Source organism: Crocuta crocuta, unplaced genomic scaffold (assembly GCF_008692635.1).
Source record: "Crocuta crocuta isolate KB4526 unplaced genomic scaffold, BGI_CrCroc_1.0 scaffold180, whole genome shotgun sequence".
Classification (NCBI taxonomy): domain Eukaryota; kingdom Metazoa; phylum Chordata; class Mammalia; order Carnivora; family Hyaenidae; genus Crocuta; species Crocuta crocuta.
The window spans coordinates 1,563,505-1,587,241 of NW_027527549.1; the positions used below are offsets into that span (position 1 = coordinate 1,563,505).

Sequence of the window (23,737 nt, forward strand, 5' to 3'; positions counted from 1 at the left end):
GAATATGTTAACATAGTTTTAGAATTTCCTAACTCAAAGTCCACTAAAACACTGCCTCTATCCCTAAATAATTCATTTACGTTGCACATGCAAAACTGTGTCTGTCATCCATTAAGTAATTCAACTCCATAAAGGCATTCCTAAGATGGTGATATAATACAGAGAAAATATTAACATGTGATATTTCTCAAATTGTCAGCTTTAATTTTCTGCTCTGTTTAATTTCCTACAGTTAGGTAGACTGAGGTTTTATAAGAGATTACACATAGTAGTATACTACATTACTTTGTAAAATCAATTCTTTTTTTTAACATTTTATTTATTTTTAAGAGACAGAGAGACATAGAGTGCAAGCAGGGGAGGGGCAGAGAGAGGGAGACACAGAATCCAAAGCAGGCTCCAGGTTCTGAGCTGTCAACAGAGAGCCCGATGCAGGGGTTCGAACTCGTGAACTGCGAGATCATGACCTGAGCCGAAGTCGGACGCTTAACCGACTGAGCCACCCAGAAGCCCCTGAAATCAATTCTTTAGGGGGTCTTCTCTTCATGAAACAAGGACCAGCAGAGTATTACAAAAAATGTACATACACAGAAATACATCTCAAATAACTAAAAGGTTTATGTATACATCCAGAGGAAAAGCCAGTTGGTCTGGAAGCACACGAATACCTGATTTCCTCCTCCTCCCCTATGCGGGGAGAGCCCTCGATTCACACACTCATGTCAGCTTTCTATGAGCTGCACAGAACTCCACCTGCACAGTGCTAAAGCCAATAAAATGTGCCATTAACTATTAGTTGCTTTAAAATATAATAACCTATTTCATCACTGACTGAACTTTCCGCATCTCTGCCACCACACCCTTGGCCCGAATCGGCAAAAATACTTGCGGTCATCGTCACACTCCTTCCTTTCACATACAGGCTTCACTCATTCAGGCTCATAAATGTTTCCGCAAGTGTAAAACGTGGCAAAAACCATATCTTATCAAGTGACTAAAGACCTGATCTCAAGTCAGACTGTAGGCTGGTTATAAATAGTAGCTGATTCAAAGCTTCCTGAGGCAGCGGTCATCCTTCCTTGAGCTTTGTCTGTGGGGCCTTGATTAACAGGCAGGAAAATATCTTGGCCCAGTTCTGTCTATGCAGCTGACCAAAATTGGTACTCAATTCACACATACAGTGTATTCCAGGCAGGGCAGTTGGGAATCAGGACTTGCATTGACTTTCATTTAAGCCATTCCTACAAGTTTGTAGGAAAACCAGCTTTGCCAGCAAATGAACTTGGATGAGGATCTGATGCAGAACAATTCTAAAAAACCTTAAGAAATTAAACTGATGTGAGTTGGGGGCGGGGGACTCCAAAACCCAGAAATACCAAAGTGGTTGCTGCAGAACTTTTTTTATTTTGTTTCCCCCTCTGCCACCACAGCTCTCAGCCTTGCTCCGTGTGGCCCGCCCGCGCCATCTGGCAGCCAGGCCCAGAGCCCTCAATAAAAGACGAACACATACAATTTGAAGGTCCAGCTACTGCTCATGGCTGAAACTGAAAATCCTTGTGTTGTTTCTGATGTTTAAGAGGATTCCTCAGGGTTTCAGGGTATCCTTGAGTCTCAGGTTTTCTTCACTAGACAAGACGGGAGTACAGTTGATCTTTGACCTCTGAGGTCGGGATGAGGGGTGCTGACCACCCTGTACAGTTGAAAACCTGCGTGTAAGTTCTGACTCCCCCAAAACTTAATCACCAACAGCCTCCAGTTGACAGGTAGCCTTGACGATAACATAAACAGCTGATCAATGCCTATTTTGTACGTTCTGTGCATTGTATACCATATTCTTAACAATAAACAGAGAGAAGAAAATTCTAAGAAAATTTAAGGAAGAAAAAACAGACTTAGAGCATAGAGTACTGTTCAGTATTTATTGAAAAATATCCGCACAATTCAAGCCTGTGTCGTTCAAGGGTCACCAGTATTCTCTCCTAGGAGCCCAGCGGAGGTTCTCTTGTAAATGCTTTCGTTACTTTTCCTTTCTTAATACGTGAATGTATGTAATGCATGTATGGGTCAAACTGGGAAGATGAAATGTGCTAAAGCTAACACATTTTTTTTAGGGCTAAGGAAATTTTTAACTTGAAAATTGCTAGCAACAAATTCTTAATTCATGGGATTCACACACAAACAGTAGTGGCTGCATCCACAGTGTTTCAGGGGCAATGCAGCAGCAGAGCAACGTGAGATACTCCTAACGGAAGCAGGAATTATACATTTTTTTAATGTTTATTATTTATTTTTGACAGAGAGAGACAGACACAGCATGAGCAGGGGAGGGGCAGAGAGAGGGGGAGACACAGAATCCAAAGCAGACCAGGCTCTGAGCTGGAGTACAGAACCCAACGCAGGGCTTCAACCCACAAACCGTGAGATCACGACCTGAGCTGAAGTCGGACGCTTAACCGACTGAGCCACCCAGGCGCTGCAGCAGGAATTATAAAGAGCAATGCTACTTGCTCCTAAATGACTGTAGCTTGCAAAAAGTGGACAAACTATTTCAAAACCAAAAAAGTTTTAATGCATTCCAGCTGGCCACCTATATATCTCTATATCTGATTTCATAGTTCCAATTTTTGACAGATTAAACTCTATAACGTGGCTTGCCCGTTCCTATATACAAGTTCTGATTTTGTCCCATCCGAAAAATAAGAATCGGTCACCAAACCAAGAATTGCCTCAGTTGTCTTCCTACAGGCATCTCATGTCTGACTTTAACCTAATTAAACTCTGAGCCACCTTGCACCCCAGCACGTACTTCATGTGACACCACGCAATCCCTTATATTCCATGCCCTCCTCCCCAGCTTCCTGCGTTGACCTCCACTGTCATAGGCACTCTAAGCCCTAAGTGCTGGCCCATTTTCAAGTCCTAGATCTCTCCACAGCCCCATCTCCAGAAAACCCCCTAAAGCCAACTCACACATTAGTCTCTCGCAACTTCTTTCTCAAGTTTGTTTCCAGAGTTCTAATAAAAACACAGACCAAGAGGGGCGACTGGGTGGCTCAGTCGCTTGGGCATCCGACTTCAGCTCAGGTCATGATCTCACAGTCAGTGGGCTCAAGCCCTGCATCGGGCTCTGTGCTGACAGCTCAGAGCCTGGAGCTGCTTTGGAACCTGTGTCTCCCTCTCTCTCTACCCCTCCCCTGCTCGCACTCTGTCTCTCTCTCAAAAATAAATAAATGTAAAAAATTTTTTTAAAAAAACAGAGAATATGACGACCCCAACAATTTTTCAAATTGTTTTCTTTTCTCTTAATACCACGAAATGAGTCAGATGAGTCAGGCTTCTCTATCCATTAGAGATTCCTGAAGTCAGGGAGGAGTCACAGAAAGAGGAGGGAGAGCACTTGACAACCACAACGGATATCGCGACAGAAGAAACCAGTTCCTCGAGTGAGCAGAAGTAAAAATATGAAACATCAAGTGTGATTTAAAAGTTCAAAGCAAAACAGCATGCTTGGAATAAAGGACACTAATCAAATTTTTTTCCTGTTCTTTGTTCCCAAACAGGTGATCCTTATTACTGCCCCCTTATTTTTATTTTCTTTTTTTCTCTGAATATTTTATTTCACCCAAGAAACACATCAATTGTAGTTTATCAGCTTAAAATGTAATGTATACAACTTATCATGTATAGGATTCTGTTTTTAGCATATTAAAAGAAACCCATTTGAGTCCATTCTGGCAAGTGAAATACTCTTTGGGAAAGAGGATACTGATGCTCTATTTTACTAACTCAAGTCTTACCTGGGAAAGTGTCTCACTCCAAATCCTTTAAAATATTTTATTTGATCAAATGTAAGTATCTGACAAAAGAAGAAGAATATGGAACATTCTGAAAGTTGGTTTAAAAACTGTTGAAAAGATATGCTTTTCTTTCTTTTATTTCTTAAAAAATTTTTTAACATGTATTTATTGTTAAGAGAAAGAGACAAAGAGAGGGTGGAGAGAGAGGGAGACACAGAATCAGAAACAGGCTCCAGGCTCTGAGCTGTCAGCACAGAGCCCGATGCGAGGCTTGAACCCACTAACCGTGAGATCATGACCTGAGCCAAAGTCGAATGCTTAACCGACTGGTCCAACTAGGTGCCCCTTTACTTATCTATTTTAATGTTTGCTTATTTATTTGGTGGGGAGAGAGAGGGTGCATGTGGATGCGCACAAGTGGGAAAGAAGCAGAGAGACAGAGAAAATCTCAAGCAGGCTACATGCTCACCATGGAGCCCAACATGGGGCTTGATCTCATAACAGTGAGATCATGACCTGAGCAGAAATCAAGAGTCATACATTTAACCGACTGAGCCACCCAGGTGGCATCACCATAAACTGATGAAAAGGTATGCTTTTAAATGATTAATATTTTTATGTGAATTTTACCTCAATTAGAAAGAAAACTGATGAAAAGGACCAGGAAGATTTCTTACTTCTGTCCATGATGGAGTAACTGAACTAGACCCACTTTCCCAATATAAATGACTATAAAACAAGAGTTGTATATTAAATGAAATAAATACTTTCACCTATCAGCTAATAGGCAACACAGGATTGTGATCTTTGAAAGAAGAAAAACAAATGAGGCAGGCACTATGCTGGCCCAGTTTTCACCCTTTCCAGAAAACAGCACAGAACATGAAAACCTTGCTGAGTTACAGATAAAGAGATCAGAGTTTGAAGGGCTAGAGGAGATGGAATTTTCAGGGCAGAGTATCAAAAAGGAGGAACCAACACAGACAAAGCTCCAGAAATCTACATAGCATCCTCTTGAGTCTTGGCTTGAAAGCTAAGCTGCCAAAGCAGAGGGCAACATTGCACAAAGCGGAAATACATTACTGGAGAAGGAACACAGACCTGCAAGATCTGGGAAATGTTCAACTTCCAATGACCTACAGAGGAGCAGGCTTGTCCAACATCCAGGGAATCCATTAGATAACGTTAGGAGTCATGGCTTGTCAGTAGAACTAAACTAGCCCTACAGTGAATGCTATTTTAGAGCCCCCCCCTAACAAAGTTTTTTAAAAGTTTTGAAAGGATCAAGTTGATTCATAAGTGAAATACCCCCCAAAATTAAACTCAGTAATTTTTATATGAAGACAGCAAAATCCAGACACTCAGCAATGTAACATTCACAATGTGCAGCAACCATTCAAAATTACAGAACAGGTAAAGAAGCCTAAAGGCGAGAAAAATCAGTCAATAGAAACAGACCCAAAAATGACAGACACAGAGTTGGCAGACAAAGATAAAATATCTCGTCAGATATTTTAAATACATTCATAAACTTACAAGAAAACACAAACATAACCAGTAGAGAAACGAAGATGTAAAAAAGAAAGCAAACAGAACCTCGGGAACTTCGTAATACCCTATCTGAAATGAAAAAGTCACTGGATGGGTTGAACTGCTGTTTTAGAGATGGCAGAAGAAATGATCAATGAAGTGAAATAAAGAGCAAAAGAAAATGTCAAAAGCAAAAACTGAAGCACAGACAGAAGAAAATCGAATGCTAAAACAAAAACAAAACCCAGATACTCCCTGAAACAATATCAAGCAGTTTACCTTACATAAACTGGGAACCCCAAAGTAAAGGGGGTAGGGAGGCAGAGAGCAAATATTTCAAAAAAATAATAGCTGAAGTTTTTCTAAACCTGATTAAAAACTCTAAACCTAGAAGTCCAAGAGGCTCACCAAATCTCAAACAGGATAAACACAAAGAAGGCCTTATCAAGGCAAACCTTATACTCAATCTGCTGAAAATTAGCAACAAAGAGAACATTCTTAAATGGTCAGAGGGAAAAAAAATACACATTACATATAGGGAGAAAAGGTAAGCAGGAAACAATGGAAAATATTTAAAGTGTGGGCAGGGCAGGTGGACAGGATTGGGAATATAGAATTCCAGACACATCCTTCAAACTTAGGGTTGAAATAAAGGCATTTTCAGTTGAAAAAAGTTAGAGAATTTGTCAGCGGCAGGCTTGCACTCAGGGCTAGTGATATAATTTGTGAGTCCCAGTGCAAACTGAAAATGTGGGGCCCCTTGTTCAAAATACAGGGAAAGTGCTTTAAAGGTAGATATGAAGCTTTTTTCCTTTCTTCTGCAGGCTTTGGATTGGTCATAGTGTTCTTTATTTACTATCCAATGTTTTAAGTAAAAAAAAATAAAAATTTAAATTATTTGCATGAAGTTACCGTCCATCTATATGTTGTGCAATCCCTTACACATTCATTCATTCATTCATTTTTAAGTAGGCTTCATGACTAGCATGGAGCCCAACATGGGGCTTGAACTCACAACCCTGAGATCAAGTCGTGAGCTGAAACCAAGAGTCAGATGCTTCACTGACTGAGCCATCCAGGCACTGCTGTGCAATGTCATTTTAACTGCAAGTATCAGATCATTTAACTTCTATGCAGAATCACTGAAAATAAACACTTCCTGTTTTGGGTTTGTCCTAAAGGGTGCCTTAAGCTGGTTGGAAGAGGCAAACATACTCAGATTCAGAAGACTTGAAAGAGAAAGAGAGGTTCCCTCAGGCATGAGCCAAGAGCGTGTTGTGAGGTCTAGGGATACTTGTGGAACTTGTGGAACAAGTGCAGATTCTCACATGAACCTGGGAGCCCCATACTGTGATGTGAGTGTGCACATGCTTGCTTGGGCCTCAGGGCTGCTAGAATCCCCCTCTTGCCAGCCACCAAAACACTATGCCACACTCTGGCTGAGACAGGGTCTGGGGAAGTATACAGCCAGGTGTCTCCACTTCCTACAGGTCTGCCTCCCCAACTCATGACAGACACATAACCCCCAAGGATCTATAACCTGCTTCCCAGAACACACTTGAGATCTGGATCACAAGGGCAAGAGGCTTGCCTCCACAAAACCAAGGCCTCCACTTGGCTGCTCATCAGATCTACTATGGGACTGCCAGCCATGAGCAGGTTAGCCACTGTCATGCCATGTTTCAAGACACCATGAGATATACATGCCCAGCCTCATCCCTCACACACAAGGCTTCTGCCAAGAGCAGAGAATGACAATGGTTACAGGGTGTGTTAGGGAAGGGCCATGCAGGGCCATCTGGAGAGAGGGCAGCTGAGAACCCATCCTCAGGAAGTGGTAGGAGGCAGGACCCTGTGTGAATTGAGGCTCCAACTCCCAGCACACTACATTGTGTAATCAGTCTTCACCAACAGAACACAAATTCGAGGGCGCCCGGCTGGTTCAGTTGGTAGAGCATGCAACTTTTGATCTCAAGGTTGTGAGTTTTCGAGTCCCATGTTGGGTGTAGCGATTACTTTAAAAAAAAAAACTCCACAAATTCAAAGATTAAGTTATCAGAATTTCAAGATGGCTACCACAGAGCCTAAAACCCCATAGGACCCTTTTGTTTTGTTTTGTTTTTTTTAATATATATATTTTTTAATTTCTAGGAGAGAGAGAGACAGCGTGAGCAGGGGAGGGTCACAGAGAGAGGGAGACACAGACTCTGAAACAGGCTCCAGGCTCTGAGCTGACAGCACAGAGCCCGACGTGGGGCTCGAACCCACGAACCGCGAGATCATGACCTAAGCGAAAGTCGGACGCTCAACCGACTAAGCCACCCAGGCGCCCCCCATAGGACCCTTTTGAATGCAGGACCTGGTACAGGTACGTTGATTGTCTGCCTATGAGGCTGGCCCTGTTTACACTATAAGAAATGTTACAGAAGGTTATTCAAATTGAAGAAAAATGATACCAGATGGAAATCTGTATATAAACAAAGGAATGATGAGAACCAAAAATGGTACATATGTGTAAATAAAAAGACATATTTTTCTCATTATTAATCTCTTTAAAAGATGATTGTTTAAAGTATTGTGGAATACACAATAATAATGTATAATGTATTGTGCAATTTATAATAATGTGGGAGTAAAAATTTAAAGAACACAAAGGAGGGAAAAGAGAAATGGAAATATAGTACCATAAATTCCTATTTTATATATGAAGTAGTACACTGTTTGAAGGGGATAGATTAAAGTTGTATGTTGTGAACTTTAAAGCAATCACGAAAAGAATGGGATTCTGAAAAATACTCAGTGAAGAAAAAGGTGGGGTGGGGGGAGAGGAGGAAGAACCACAACCAAAACAACCAAAAAACCACGTGGAACAAACAGAAAATGAAGAGAAAAATTGTACACTTAAATCTGACCATACCAATAATTATGTTAAATGTAAATGAGATAAATTCTAAATAAAAGGCAAAGATGACCATACTTGATAAAGAAGCAAGACCTAATTCTGCACTTTTATAAAACACTGCACTTTGGGGGGACCTGGCTGGCTCAGTCAGTGGAGTATGTGACTCCTGATGTTGGGGTTGTAGGTTTGAGCAGGTTGTAGGTTGGCTGTAGAGATCACTTAAAAGTACAATCTTAAAAACACTGCACTTTGAATTTAAAGACACAGATCTGTTAAAATAGTTTCAAACACTAAAATAAATATTATCATAAGAACACTGGATTAACTGTATTAATATAAGACAAAACAGACTTCTAGGAAAGAAATATTAACAGAGACAAAGAGATAAAGACATGTCATGGGGTACCAGAGTGGCTCAGTCGATTAAGCGTCTAACTCCTGGCTTTGGCTCAGGTCATGATCTCATGGTTCTGCAAGTTTGAGCCCCATGTCAAGCTCCAAGCTGACAGTGTAAAGCCTGTTTGGGATTCTCTCTCCGTCTCCCTCTCTCTGCCCCTCCCACATGCACACTCTTTCTCAAAATACATACACATATACATACATCTTTAAAAAAAGAATTTAGGGGCGCCTGGGTGGCTTAGTTGGTTAAGTGTCCGGCTTTCGCTTGGGTCATGATCTCGTGGTTCGTGGGTTCGAGCCCCGCGTCGGGCTCTGTGCTGACTGCCAGCTCGGAGCCTGGAGCCTGTTTCAGAGTCTGTGACTCCCTCTCTCTCTGACCCTCCCCTGCTCACTCTCTCTCTCTCTCTCCTAGAAATAATAAAACATTAAAAAAATTTTTTTAAAAAATTAAAATAAAATAAAAATAAAAAAGAATTTAAAAAGATTTAAAAAGGAAATACAGACATTTCAAACAAAAATGGAGTCAATTCATCAAGAAGACTGAACAATCCTGGGGCGCCTGGGTGGCTTAGTCGGTTAAGCGTCCGGCTTTCGCTTGGGTCATGATCTCGCGGTTCATGGGTTCGAGCCCCGCGTCGGGCTCTGTGCTGACTGCCAGCTCAGAGCCTGGAGCCTGTTTCAGTCTGTGACTCCCTCTCTCTCTGACCCTCCCCTGCTCGCTCTCTCTCTCTCTCTCTCTCCTAGAAATAAATAAAACATAAAAAAAAATTTAAAAAAAAAAGAAGACTGAACAATCCTAAATGTTCATGTACCAAATAATATAGTTTCAAAATGTAAGAAACAAAAAATGTTAGAACCAAAAAGACAAATGGGCAAATTTGTAATTTTACTGAGGATTTCATCACTCTTCATAAGTAATTGACAGAAATATATAAAAGACTTGAATACACCATTAATCAGCTTGATCTAAGTGATATTTTACAACACTACACCTAACAACAATAGAATATATATTGAAGTACACATGGAATATTTACTAGTATGTTGGGCCAAAAAATAAAACTTAATGAATTTTAAGTGACTAAAGTCATTCTGAGAATGATTCTCTAAGTCACAATGGAACTTAATTAGATACAAATAATCAAAAGATATCTGGAAAATGCCAAAATATTCAGAAATAAATGCTCATATTACAAAAGAAAAGAGTTTGGAAACAATGAATAAAGATACTATATCTTGGTTGGTGTTAAAACACATTTTATCGCATTAAGTTTCAAGACATTATTTTCAATTATTCCCCAGGTTAAATGCTCTAGGTTAACATCTGTTTGAATGATCCTACTGCCAATCCTGCACAAAATGTACCATCCTTTTCAATATTACACACTTCTAAGTCCCATAGTGAAACTTGAATGTCATTATTCCACCTAATATCTGGGAAAAACAACAACAACAATGATTTAAGGTTGTGCCTTAAGAAGAAAAAAAGTGAATTAAACCCAAAGCAAGTAGAAGAAAATGATAAGATGTAAATATTCATGAAATAGCAACAACTGAACAACAGAGAAATCAATGAAACAAAAAAAGTTATTTGAAAAACATCAATAAATTGATAAACATCTAGATGGACTGAACAAATAAAAAGAGAAGAGCACAAATTGGAATTGAAAAGGGGGGAATGATGGGGCGCCTGGGTGGCTTAGTCGGTTAAACATCCGACTTTCGCTTAGGTCATGATCTCACGGTTCATGGGTTCGAGCCCCGTGTCGGGCTCTGTGCTGACTGCCAACTCAGAGCCTGGAGGCTATTTCAGAATCTGTATCTCCCTCTCTCTCTGACCCTCCCCTGCTCACACTGTCTCTCTCTCTCTCTCCTAGAAATAAATAAAAATATTTTTAAAAAAATGAAAAGGGGGGAATGGAAAGGGGGCCATCACTGCAGATTTTACATTAAAAGATATAAAGGATGATTATAAATAAATTTATTATAGTAAATTTGATAAATGAAATAAATTCTTTAAAAGATACAAATTGCTAAAATAGACACAAGAAGATACAGGAATCCTGAGTATCTCTATATGTTATTTAATTTTTAAAATTTATTTATTTTGAAAGCAGGAAAGAGAGACAGAGACAGAGAGTGGGGGAGGGGCAGAGAGAGAAAGAGAGGGAGAGAGAACCCCAAGCAGCTCTGTGCTGTCAGCCCAGAGCCTGACATGGAGCTCGAATGCATGAACCATGAGATCATGACCTCAGCCAAAATCAAAGAGTCAGACACTTAACCAGTTGAGCAACCCAGGCACCCCTCTACATTTATTTTTAAAATTAAATTTTTAATTAAAATCTTTTGCATAAAAACTCCAGGTACAGAAAACTTCACTGGTGAATTTTATTAAACATTCAAAGAAATACTAATCTTACACAAACTGCTTCAGAAAACAGAGGAAGAGGAAACATTTTCCAACTCATTTTATGAGACCAACATTACCCAGTTAGAACCAAAGACACTATGAGAGAACAAATATATAGACTAGAACTCATGAACATAAATATGAAAGTCTTTAAAAAAATATAGCAAATAAAATTCAAAAATAAATATAAGAGACACTAAGTCATGACTAAATGGAGCTTATAAGAGAATGCAAAGTTGAAGTTGCTTTAACATAAAAGTCATCATATTTGGGGCACCTGGGTGGCTCAGTCAGTTAAGCATCCAACTTTGGCCCAGGTCATGATCTTGCCATTCATGAGTTTGAGCCCCGCATTAGGCTCTGTGCTGACAGCTCAGAGCCTGGAGTCTGCTTCAGATTCTGTGCCTCCTTCTTTCTCTGCCCATCCCTGCTCACACTCCAAGTCTCTCAAAATTAAGTAAACATTAAAAAAAATGGGGGGGGGGGCTCCTGGGTGGCTCAGTCAGCTAGGTGTCTGACTTTGGCTCAGGTCATGATCTCGCGGTCCATGGGTTCGAGCCCCGCATCAGGCTCTGTGCTGACAGCTCAGAGCCTGGAGCCTGTTTCGGATTCTGTGTCTCCCTCTCTCTATGCCCCTCACCTGCTCGTGCTCTGTTTCTCTCTGTCTGAAAAATAAATAAACCAAAAACATAAGCTATCGTAATCGAGACTATATGCATTAGTGAAAGCAGAGACAAATGGATCAACAGAACAGCACAGAGTGTAGAAATAGAACCACACTTTATATAGTCATTTGATTTCCACAAAGTTGGAGAAAAGTAAACTTTCCCAAAAAAGCTGGAAAAAGAAAAAATCTTTTCAACAGATGGCTTTGGAACAAATAGATATCTATATGGAAAAAATTAACCTCTACCTTTACTCACAAATTTACAAAAATTAACTTAAGGGGCACGCCCACATTGGGCCCTGTGATAACAGCATGGAGCCTGCTTTGGATTCTCTCTCTCCCTCTCTGTTTCTCCCCCACTTGTGCTCTCTCTCTCAAAATAAAACAAACAAATAAATAGAAATTAACTTGAAATATATCATAAACCTAAACCTAACAGCTATAACTGTAAACCTCCTAGGAAAAAATAGGGCGAAAAAATCTTTAGGGAAGGAAAAGATTTCTTAGCTAGGACACAAAAAGCACTAATCTTGGAGGCAAGAAATTGATAAATTGAACTTCATCAGAATTAAGATCTTTTGTTCTTCTAAAGATGTTTTAAAACTGAAACAGCAAGCCACAAATGGAGAAAATATTCAAAATACGTGTATCTGACAAGCTCTTAAATCTATAACCTATAAGGAACTATTACAAATGAATGAAAAGACAAACAAAATATGCATCAGAAAAAATATGCATCAGGTGTGAACAGATATTTTACAAAAGATTTGACGAGTAGCCAGTAAGTACAATAAAACCCCTGAAAAGATGAACACTATCACTAGTCATTAAAGACATGAAATTAAAACCTGAAATACCACTACGGACCCACTGGACCCACTAGAACAGTTAAAATGTAAAAGAATAATACTAAGTATCAGAGCACCCGGAACCCTCAAACACAGCAGGTATAATATGATACAACTACTTTGGAAAATAGTTTCACAGTTTCTTAGAAAATTAAACATATAGGGGTGCCTGGGTGGCTCAGTCAGTTAAGCTTCAGACTTCGGTTCAGGTCATGATCTTGCAGTTCGTGGGTTCAAGCCCCGTGTCAGGCTCTGTGCTGACAGCTAGCTCAGAGCCCGGAGCTGCTTCAGATTCTGTATCTCCCTCTCTCTCTGCCCCTCCCCTGCTCACACTGTCTCTCTCTCTCAGAAATAAATAAAGCATTAAGAAAAAATTTTTTTAAATATTAAAAAAAAGAAAATTAAACCTATGATTGCCAAATGAAGTAGCAATTTCACTCATAGATTTTTCCTATGAAAGAAAAATGTTATGTTTTCACACATGCTTCTATATGAATATATTCATAGCAGCTTTATTCAGAATAGTTCAAACTAGAAACAACCAAAGCCATCAACAAGTGAATGCATAAACAAATTATAATGTGTTCATACACTAGGCTATTCCTCAGCAATAAAAAGGAACAGAACCAACAATATGCACAACAACGTGGACATCTCACAAAAATACGCAGAAACAAAAAGGTACATACAGTATGATGCCATTTATATAAAATTCAAGAATAGCAAATCTCTGGTTGTCTAGGGTCAGGGGAGTGAGAATTCACTACAAAAGTGTATAGGGAACTTTTTGGGAGGAGATGAAAATATTATAGATCTTGATAGGTGTATACATTTGTCAAAACTAATTGCCCATACACTTAAAATGGGTGCATTTTATAATACGAAATTATATCTTGGGGCACCTGGCCAGCTCAGCCGGTAGAGCATCTGACTTTAGATCTCAGGGTTGAGTTGGGCACAGAGATTACTTTGGAAAAAAAAAAATCGGGGCGCCTGGGTGGCTCAGTCAGTTAAGCATCTGATTCTTGATTTCGTCTCAGGTCATGATCCTAGGGTTGTGGGTTTAAGCCCTGCATTAGGCTCTTCGCTGAGCATGGAACCTGCTTAAGATTCTCTCTCTGTCTCTCTGTCTCTATCTCTCTCTGTCTCTCTCTCCCTCTCCCTTTCTCCCCCTTTCCTGCTGTCCCCTCCCCCACTCATGCTCTTGTTCTCTCTCTAATAAAAAAAAATAATAAATTAATTTAAAAAAGAAAAAGAAATATCTCAATAAAGTCAAAAGTAAAAAAAATAGTAAGGTAAAAAATCTAGTAAAGTCTGAAAATTCTATGCATTTTTGCTCTTAATATAAATGAGAAAATCAACCTGATTTTCAAAAAAAGGTTTAGGGGTGCCTTGGTGACTCAGTCAGTTAAGCATCTGACTCTTGATTTTCACTCAGGTCATGATCTGATCATTTGTGGGATTGAGCCCCATGTCAGGCTCTTTAAAATTTTTTGTGTGTATGTTTGTTTATTTCTGAGAGAGAGAGAGACAGTGTGTAAGCAGGGGAGGGGCAGAGAGAGAGATGGAGAGAGGATACAAAGTGGGCTCTGTGCGGACAGCAGAGAGCCCAGTGTGGGGCTTGAACTGTCGAATGGTGAGGTCATGACCAGGGTGGAAGTTGGATGCTTAACCAACTGAGCCACCCAGGTGCCCTAGGCTATTTAACATTTTTTTAAATGTTAAAACAATTTTTAAAGGTTTAAAACATGCTATTTCTGCATTAATTTGCATATTTTTAGCTACAAAGCAATTTCAGTTAATCCACCTCTTTTTCTCTTCATAAAAACCTGGGTATGTATTTTTATGTACATATATTTTTTTTAATAGTTTATTGTCAAATTAGTTTCCACATAACACTCAGTGCTCATCCCCACAAGTGTCCTCCTCCATGCCCATCCCCCCTCCCCCCACATCCATCAGTCCTCAGTTTTTGTCAGCATTCAAGAGTCTCTCATGGTTTGCTTCTCTCCCTTTCCCCCACCATTTCTGCCCTTCTTCTCCCCCTTGTTCCTCCGTCAAGTTCCTCCTAATCCTCCTATACGTGTAAACATATGATATTTGTCCTTCTCTGCCTGACTTATTTCGCTCAGCATAACACCCTCAAGGTCCATCCATGTTGCTACACATGGCCAGATTTCATTGTTTCTCATTGCCATGTAGTATTCCATGGTATAGATAAACCACATCTTCTTGATCCATTCATCTGTTGATGGACACTTAGGCTCTTTCCATGTTTTAGCTATTGTGGAGAGTGCTGCTATGAACATTGGGTTATGTACATATTTTTAAATGTATCACCTTAACTATTTTTTTTAAGTTTATTTTGAGAGAAACAGGGAAAGTATAAGCAAGGAAGGGGCAAAGAGAGAGGGAGAGAGAGAATCCCAAGCAGGCTCCAGGCTATCAGCACTGAGTCTGGCACTGGGATTGATCCCATGAACAGTGAGATCATGACCTGAGCCAAAATCAAGAGTCAGATGCTTAACCAACTGAGCGAACCAGATGCCCCTATTGTGTACATTTTTAATACATTTTTAAAGGTGTACATTTTTAAGCTCAGAGAAGATAAAAATGAATGGCTAGGTTACAAAGCCCAAAGTGTTCTATATCACAGCTATTATTAAAAATTTGACAGTTGGGACGCCTGCGTGGCTCAGTCAGTTAAGCATCCCACTTTGGCTCAGGTCATGATCTTGCAGTTTGTGAATTCGAGACCTGTGTTGGGCTCTGTGCTGACAGCTCAGCCTGTTTCAGATTCTGTGTCTCCCTCACTCATGCTCTGTCTCTCTCTCTTAAAAATAAACATTAAGAAAACATATATTGGCACAAAAACAGACATTCAGACCAACGGAACAGAATAGAGAATCAAGAAATGGACCCACAAACGTATGACCAATCAATCTTTGACAAAGCAGGAAAGAATATTCAATAGAATAAAGACAGTCTCTTCAGCAAATGGTGCTGGGAAAGCTGGACAGCGACATGCAGAAAAATGAACCTGGACCACTGTCTTACATCATACACAAAAATAAAGTCAAAATAGATGAAAGACCTAAATGTAAGACAGGAAGCCATCAAAATCTTAGAGGAGAAAGCAGGCAAAAACCTCTTTGACTTTGGCCACAGCAACTTCTTACTCAACATGTCTCAGGAGGCAAGGGAAACAAAAGCAAAAATGAACTACTGGGACCTCATCAGATAAAAAGCTTCTGCACAGGGAAGGAAACAATCAGCAAACTAAAAGGCAACCGATGGAATGGGAGAAGGTATTTGCAAATGGCATATCAGATAAAGGGTTAGTATCCAAAATCTATAGAGAACTTACCAAACTCAACACCCAAAAAACAAATAATCCAATGAAGAAGTGGGCAAAAGGCATGAATAGACACTTCTCTAAAAAAGGCATCCAGATGGTCAACAGACACATGAAAAAATGCTCAGCATCACATATCATCAGGGAAATACAAATCAAAACCGCAATGAGATACCACCTCATACCTGTCAGAATGGCTAACATTAGCAACTCAGGCAACAACAGATGTTGGCGAGGATGCAGAGAAAGAGGACCTCTTTTGCACTGCTGGTGGGAATGCAAACTGGTACAGCCCCTCTGGAAAACAGTTGGAGGTTCCCCAAAAAATTAAAAATAGAACTACCCTACGACCCAGCAATTGCACTACTAGGTATTTACCCAAGGGATACAGGTGTGCTGTTTTGAAGGGGCACATGCACTCCAATGTTTATAGCAGCACTATTGACAATAGCCGAAGTATGGGAAGAGCCCAAATATCCATCAACGGATGAATGGATAAAGAAGATGTGGTCCATATATACAATGAAGTATTACTCGGCAATCAAAAATAATGAAATCTTGCCATTTGCAACCACGTGGATGGAACTAGAGGGTATTATGCTAAGTGAAATTAGTCAGAGAAAGACAAATATCATATAACTTGACTCATATGAGGGCTTTAAGATGCAAAACAGATGAACATAAGAGAAGGGAAGCAAAAATAATATAAAAACAGGGAGGGGAACAAAACATAAGGGACTCTTTTTTAAATAAAATTTTTTATGTTTTATTTATTTTTGAGAGACAGACAGAGACAGAGCAGGAGTTGGGGAGGGGCAAAGAGAGAGGGCTTCTGAAGTAGGCTCCAGGCTCTGAGGTGTCAGCACAGAGCCTGACGCAGGGCTTGAAGTCACAAACTGTGAGATAGTGACCAGAGCAGAAGTCAAACGCTTAACCGACTGAGCCACCCAGGCGCCCTGAGACTCTTAAATATAGAGAACAGAGGGTTGGTGCAGGGGTTCGGGAGAGGGATGGGCTAAATGGGTGAGGGGCATTAAGGAATCTACTCCTGATATCACTGATGCACCATATGCTAACTTGGATGTAAATTAAAAAATAATTAATTAAAAAAAAAAAAACAGAGCACAGAGCTGGAATTATGTATCTGAAGAGGTAGAACTGGCCTGTTTGGATCCCATACAAATAAAACACCACAAATGTTTTTACTTTAAAAAAATTAAAATAAAATAAAAATGTGACAGTTAATTCAAACTTCTTTTTCCTCTGCTGGAGTCAGAATCACTCAGCTCTCTAATTGTTTCCCATGCAAAAAAAGAAAAAAAAAAGAGGCAACAGAATTTAATTTCCTGAATCTGAATGCCTTTTTTTTAAAGTTTATTGAGAGAGAGAGGAAGAAAGAGAGAGGGTGCAAGTGGGGGAAGGGCAGAGAGAGAGGGGAGAGCGAGAATCTCAAGCAGGCACAGCACTGCTAGCTCATAGCCTGGTGCGGGGCTCGAACTCATGAACCGTGAGATCATTACCTGAGTCAAAACCAAGAGTCGGATGCCTAACTGAGTTGCCCTGGTACCCTGGAATTCACCTGGGATTAGCTCAACTTCTAACCTCCTGAGCTGCTGCTACCTTTTAAATCTTGTCAATATTTGAACTGGAAAGAGCTTAGCTATGGTTTCGATTATTTTTGGTTCAGCTCTGGATTCAACCCTGGCAGGATATCACCGCACAAAATATGTGGGATATAAAGCTTCTCTGTGCCTCCCCTACCTCCCGCAATGCTTTCTTATTAGTTAAAACTGGAACAGCAGAAAATTATTGGGCCAGGTGGTTTGTTTTTGCATTTGGGATTCTTCCAGATTCCCATCCACACTCCAACAGTCCGTACCATTAACTAAGACTTGGCAGATGTCCCCTTGCCCTGTAAAGCCTCCCCATCTATGCCAGAGCTACTTGTATCCCGACTACGTGCTTGTCCTCAGGTATGAAAACTGTTACGGTTCTTTGCTCACTTTTTTTTTTTAATTTTTTTTTAATGTTTTATTTATTTCTAGGAGAGAGAGAGACAGCGTGAGCAGGGGAGGGTCAGAGAGACAGAGGGAGGGACAGACTGAAACAGGCTCCAGGCTCTGAGCTGGCAGTCAGCACAGAGCCCGACGCGGGGCTCGAACCCACAAACCGCGAGATCATGATCTAAGCGAAAGTCGGACGCTTAACCGACTAAGCCACCCAGGCGCCCCTCTTTGCTCACTTTTAAAGATATTCACTTTGGAATTCAGTTCATCAACATTTCCTTGCATCCACTACTGTTCACTGACCCCCGAGAAATACATGATTTTTATTTTGTCCAGGATTTTCTTGTTACTGTGGGAACAAATGTTTTTCAAGCCCTTCTACATTATAACTGAAGAGGAAGTCTTCAAATGTTTTTAATGAAATAGAATGGTGAACAACAGAATAAATCAGAATACATACACTGCATGAAGGTAAGGATAAATATCGCTTCGGAATGTTTGCTTTATGTACGTGTGTGTGCTATAGTTTGCAAATGTATTTATTAAGGTGAGGTGTGGTCAAAAATTTTTAGCACGTCTGTCTAGGGACATTAAAGTCCACGTCAATGCAAGGCAAGGAGTTTAGAGAAAGGATATCATGACAGTAATCTCCCCTCCTCACTTTATTAATGTTTGTTTATTTGTGAGAGAGCGAGAATGATCAGGGAGGGGCAGAATGAGAGGTAGACAGAGGATCAGAAGTGGGCTCCGTGCCAGCAGCAAAAAGGTCAATGTAGGGCTCAAATTCATGAACCATGAGATCGTGACCTGAGCCTACGTTGGCCACTTAACCAAAGGACAGTAATTTTTAAAGAGAATTGTCTACTGCTAGCTGAATTTCAGGCACTGAAACAGTTCAGAAATACAAAAGCTTTTACAAGTTAACACAGAACAAAATAAGTCCCTGGAAAAATACACAAAGCATAAATGATCACAATAGGCAACTGCTGTTAGAAAAGAATAAAATACACCCAGATATTTTAATAACAAACAGGCTTTGGTTTTTATTAAAGCCAGTTTCTGGGCTTATGTATTATAATTCAATTTGCTGCTTACCCGATTGCTATTATTAGATTAAGAATGCAAAGAGAGAGAATGTGCTCTTTTTATATTTGGCTTCTCTAATAAAAACAGTGAAAAAGTGTCTTAAACAAATTAAGTGCCCCAAAACACTCTGACACTACTGTCAAAACTTATTTAAGGTTTAGCTTGGTCACATCCTCACCAATCTAACCTCCTGAATGTCTGTTTCTATCCCTATTACAACAACCTCAATTTATGTTCTTATCATTCTTCTCCTAAAACCACCATAATATAGCCCCCAATATGGCTACCTGCTTCCACTGTCCAGCCCCTTCCAATTCTGTTGCCGAAGTGATTTTTCTCACCCTTAGGTAAGATCAAATCATGGTTAAAACCCTTTGGTGGAGCTCCATCACTTACCAAAGGGGTTATCAAAACATACTTCCAAGGAACAATGGACTTCCGAGATCTGATATAAAAATGGAAGAACGACCCACACACACTAGCTTGCAGAAATGAGCTAAATTAGTGGATATAATTTCCTCAACATTAAGTTTTTTCCTCCACAAACGTACCATAAACATTTGATTCTTTCTACCATTTGTGGTATTGGTCAATGCTAACAAAACGGCAAAACAAAGAAACACATGGCCAACAAAAACTAACTTAAACACTTTGGACAAGCCAATCATGAAGAGTCTTAAAGCTTTTCAAAAATGTCATAGGTACCCATATGTGTGCTTTTATTTAATTTTTTTTTAAAGTTATTTATTGGGGCGCCTGGGTGGCTTAGTCGGTTAAGCGTCCGACTTTCGCTGAGGTCATGATCTCACGGCGCGTCGGGCTCTGTGCTGACTGCCAGCTCAGAGCCTGGAGCCTATTTCAGAGTCTGTGTCTCCCTCTTTCTCTGACCCTCCCCTGCTCACGCTGTCTCTCTCTCTCTCTCCTAGAAATAAATAAAAATATTTAAAAAAATTTTTTTTTAAGTTATTTATTTATTTATGAGAGAGAGTGCACGCACACACTGGAGGGGCAGAGAGAGAGGGAGAGAGAGAGAGAATCTCAAGCAGGCTCCACATTGTCAGCACAGAGACCAATAAAATTCTTCATTGAATTTGCTTAAAATATTTTAAAGCAAAGGAGAAAAAAATAAATATCAAACTGGCTTCTACCTCTCAAACTTTTACCAGTTTGTCAACTGTTCCTTGAGTAACTAATCTTCAAAGCAAGCACAAACAGGATATCAGCCTTTTATCTCACTCCTAATCAGAGGAAACAGCCTTATAGGTAACTAAAAATGATTCCCAAAATAGCAAAGAAACTAAAAAAAATCCTAATATTACTAATAATAGACGATATAAACTTCTCAACAATTATTGTGCCTAACTGCAAAACACGCAATAGGATTCTTCAAAAAATAAATTTAATGCCTTAACAGTTCTATCAACTCTCTTAAGACCTCTGTATGGGAATTTTCTGAGGTTTTCTTTTTTCTTTACCTTTTTTCTTTTTTCAGTTAGGTTTCACACCCAGCACGGCCCGATGCAAGGCCTGAACTCACAACCCTGAGCTCAAGACTCAAGCTGAGATCAAGAGTCAGACACTTAACTGACTGAGCCACCCAGGCGCCCCTTTCTGAGGTTTTTTTCTTTTTAGTGAAAGAATGAAAAATGATAGTTGGCTTAATGCAAATTATATTCAGATGTTGAGGCACAAGTCAAAGAATTAGAATAATGCTCTTCATGACTGTGTTACATGGTTGGTTACCTACACTATTCAAAAAACTTCCAAATTACCACAGTTCTTTGCCGTTCACTGAATCTAATGGGTACTGATAGAGATATTATTTCACAAAGCTGTGTCACCCTAGGAACTACTCTCATAACTAATGCAATGGTGTTACTGACCGAATGTGTCCCCCCCACACACAAATTGCTATGTTGAAGCCTTAATCCTCAATGTGGTGGTATTGGAGATGAGACGTTTAGGAGGTCGTGAGGATGAAGTACTCGTGAATGGGATAAGTGCCCTTATGAGAAGAGACATGAGAGAGAGAGATGTTCTCTCTCTCACCATGGGAGGATGCAACAAGATGGCCATCTGTAAACCAGGAAGAGAGTCCTCACCAGGAACCCAATTGGATGGCACCTTCCTCACCAGGAGCCCAACTGGATGGACTTCCCAGCCTCTAGAACAGTGAGAAATAAATTTCTGTTAAGCCACCCAGTCGATGGTGTTTTTTACAGCAGCCTGAGCTGACTAGACAAAGGGTAATTCCACCTTCGAAACATATCTCTTATCTTGACCACTCACCATTTTCACTGTTACCACACTACTCCAAGCCATCATTTCTCCCTCTCGTTTTCTGATTTCTACTCAATTTTTAACTCTCCTGTCCATCTTATCTAAAGTAAAGCTTCTTTCATGGGGCAGCCTAGGTATCTCAGTTGGTTAAGCATCCATCTTCGGCTTAGGTCATGATCTTGTGGTTCTTAGGTTCAAGCCCCGTGTCAGCTCTCTGCTGTCAGTGCAGAGACTGCTTCAGAGCCTATGCCCCTCCATCCCTCCCTATTTGTATGCTCTCTAAGTTAAAATTTTTTTTTTAATGTTTTATTTATTTCTGAGAGAGGGACAGAGTGAGCAAGGGAGGGTCAGAGAGAGAAGGAGACACAGAATCCAAAACAGGCTCCAGGTTCTGAGCTGGCTATCAGCACAGAGCCCGATGCGGGGCTTGAACCCACGAACTGTGAGATCATGACCTGAGCCGAAGTTGGGTGCTCAACCGACTGAGCCACCCAGGCGCCCCATCAAAATTAACATTTTAAAAAATAAAAATAAAAATAAGACCTCTTCCCCTTCATGCATTCGCTCTGCTATATTTTCTCCATAGAGCTTATCATTTACCTGAAATTCCATTATTTGTTTACTTATTGTTTGTCTCCTTAATTAACGAACATAATATTGTTCATTACTATATTCCCAGCACCTAGAAGAGTGTGCCCCATCCAGTAATCCCTCAATAAATTATTTGCTAAATTAATGACTAAATCCTGAATATGAGAATGTAGAAAGAGGAAAGATTTATGAAAATTAGCAATGCCTGTTATTTTAAGTGTTTCTAATGATTTGAAGTTGCCCCATTTGTAGGAGGGGAAAACATTTTATAATACTTTAAGGATAAATGAGTAACACCAAAACAGCTTATTTAAAGTGATAACAAGCATCAAAATAATAAGGTCCTTCATACATATATAATTTGCAGGGCACTACGCACATAATCTCATTTAATACTCACAACAATCTTTGGAGAAAGATATTTTGACTTTTGAGGTGAGAAAATTAAGGTTTAGCAGAGTTAGATAACTTTTTTTTAAAGTAGTCTCCATACCCAAGTGGGGTTTGAACTTATGACCCTCAGATCAAGAGTCCAATGCTCTACTGACTGAGCCAGCCAGGTGCCTCAGGGTTAGATAACTTTTTTAAATGTTTATTTATTTGAGAAAGAGAGTGAGCATAAGGGAGGGGCAGAGAGAGAAGGAGAGAGAGAGAATCCCAAGCAGGTTCCAGGGTGTCAGCACAGAACTTGACTCAGGGCCCAAACCCATGAACCATGACCTGAGCCAAAACCAAGAGTAGGAAGCTCAATCGACTGAGCCACCCAGGCATCCTGGGTTGAACAACTTTCTAGGGTCATATACATTACATTATTAAGTGGAAAGCCCAGAATTTGAACTCTAAAACTCCTGTTCTTATTAGCATATAACATACTACCTTCAAGATAAAGACATTTTGATAAGGGACATAACTAAAGTCAGAGATCTCCAAACTCTGACTTGAAACTCCTATAAAAAAATTGATTTATGTATATCTATAAATTACAGACATAACAACTATAATAATATGCATACTATAAAATGAAATATTTTAAAGCATGAGATATTTTTTTAATTTTTTAATATTTTACTTTTTTATTTTTTATTAAAACATTTTTTTAACATTTGTTTATTTTTGAGAGACAGAGAGAACAGAGTGTGAGCGTAGGAGTGGCAGAGAGAGAGGGAGACAGAATCCAAAGCAGACTACAGACTCTGAGCTGTCAGCACAGAGCCCGATGTGGGGCTCAAACTCACTGACCGCAAGATCATGACCTGAGCTGAAGTCGGACACTCAACCGACTAAGCCACTCAGGTACCCCCCATTGTTTATTTTATTTTTGAGAGAGAGAGAGAATGAGCAGGGGAGACAGAGACAGAATCTTAAACAGGCTCCAGGCTCTGAAATGTCAGCACAGAGCCTGACGGGGGGGTTTGAACCCATGGACCATGAAATCATGACCTGAGCTGAAGTCAAATGTTCAAACAACTGGGGAGCCTAGATGGCTCAGTTGGTTAAGCGTCTGACTTTGGCTCGGGTCATGATCTCACGGTTTATGGGTTCGAGCCCTGCGGTGGGCTCTGTGCTGCCAGCTAGCTCAGAGCCTGGAGCCTGTTTCAGATTCTGTGTCTCCCTCTCTCTCCGACCCTCCCCTGCTCACGCTGTCTCTCTCTCTCTCTCTCTCAGAAATAAATAAAACGTTAAAAAAATTTTTTTTAAATGCTCAACCAATTGAGCCACCCAGGCACCCCCAAATTTTATTTTTTCTTTTAATGTTTATTCATTTTGAGGAGAGGGAAGGGGCAGAGACAAGGGGGACAGAGGATCCAAAGCAGGCTCTAAGCTGACAGCAGTGAGCCCGATGCAGGGCTTGAACTTATGAACTGT

General features: G+C 40.1%; 1 protein-coding gene across 3 annotated transcripts in view; it reads right to left on the minus strand.

Moving 5' to 3' along the window:
• DENND2C (DENN domain containing 2C) overlaps nt 1–23,737 on the minus strand; it is an 86,031-nt gene that overhangs the window by 39,975 nt on the left and 22,319 nt on the right. The window lies entirely within an intron of this gene.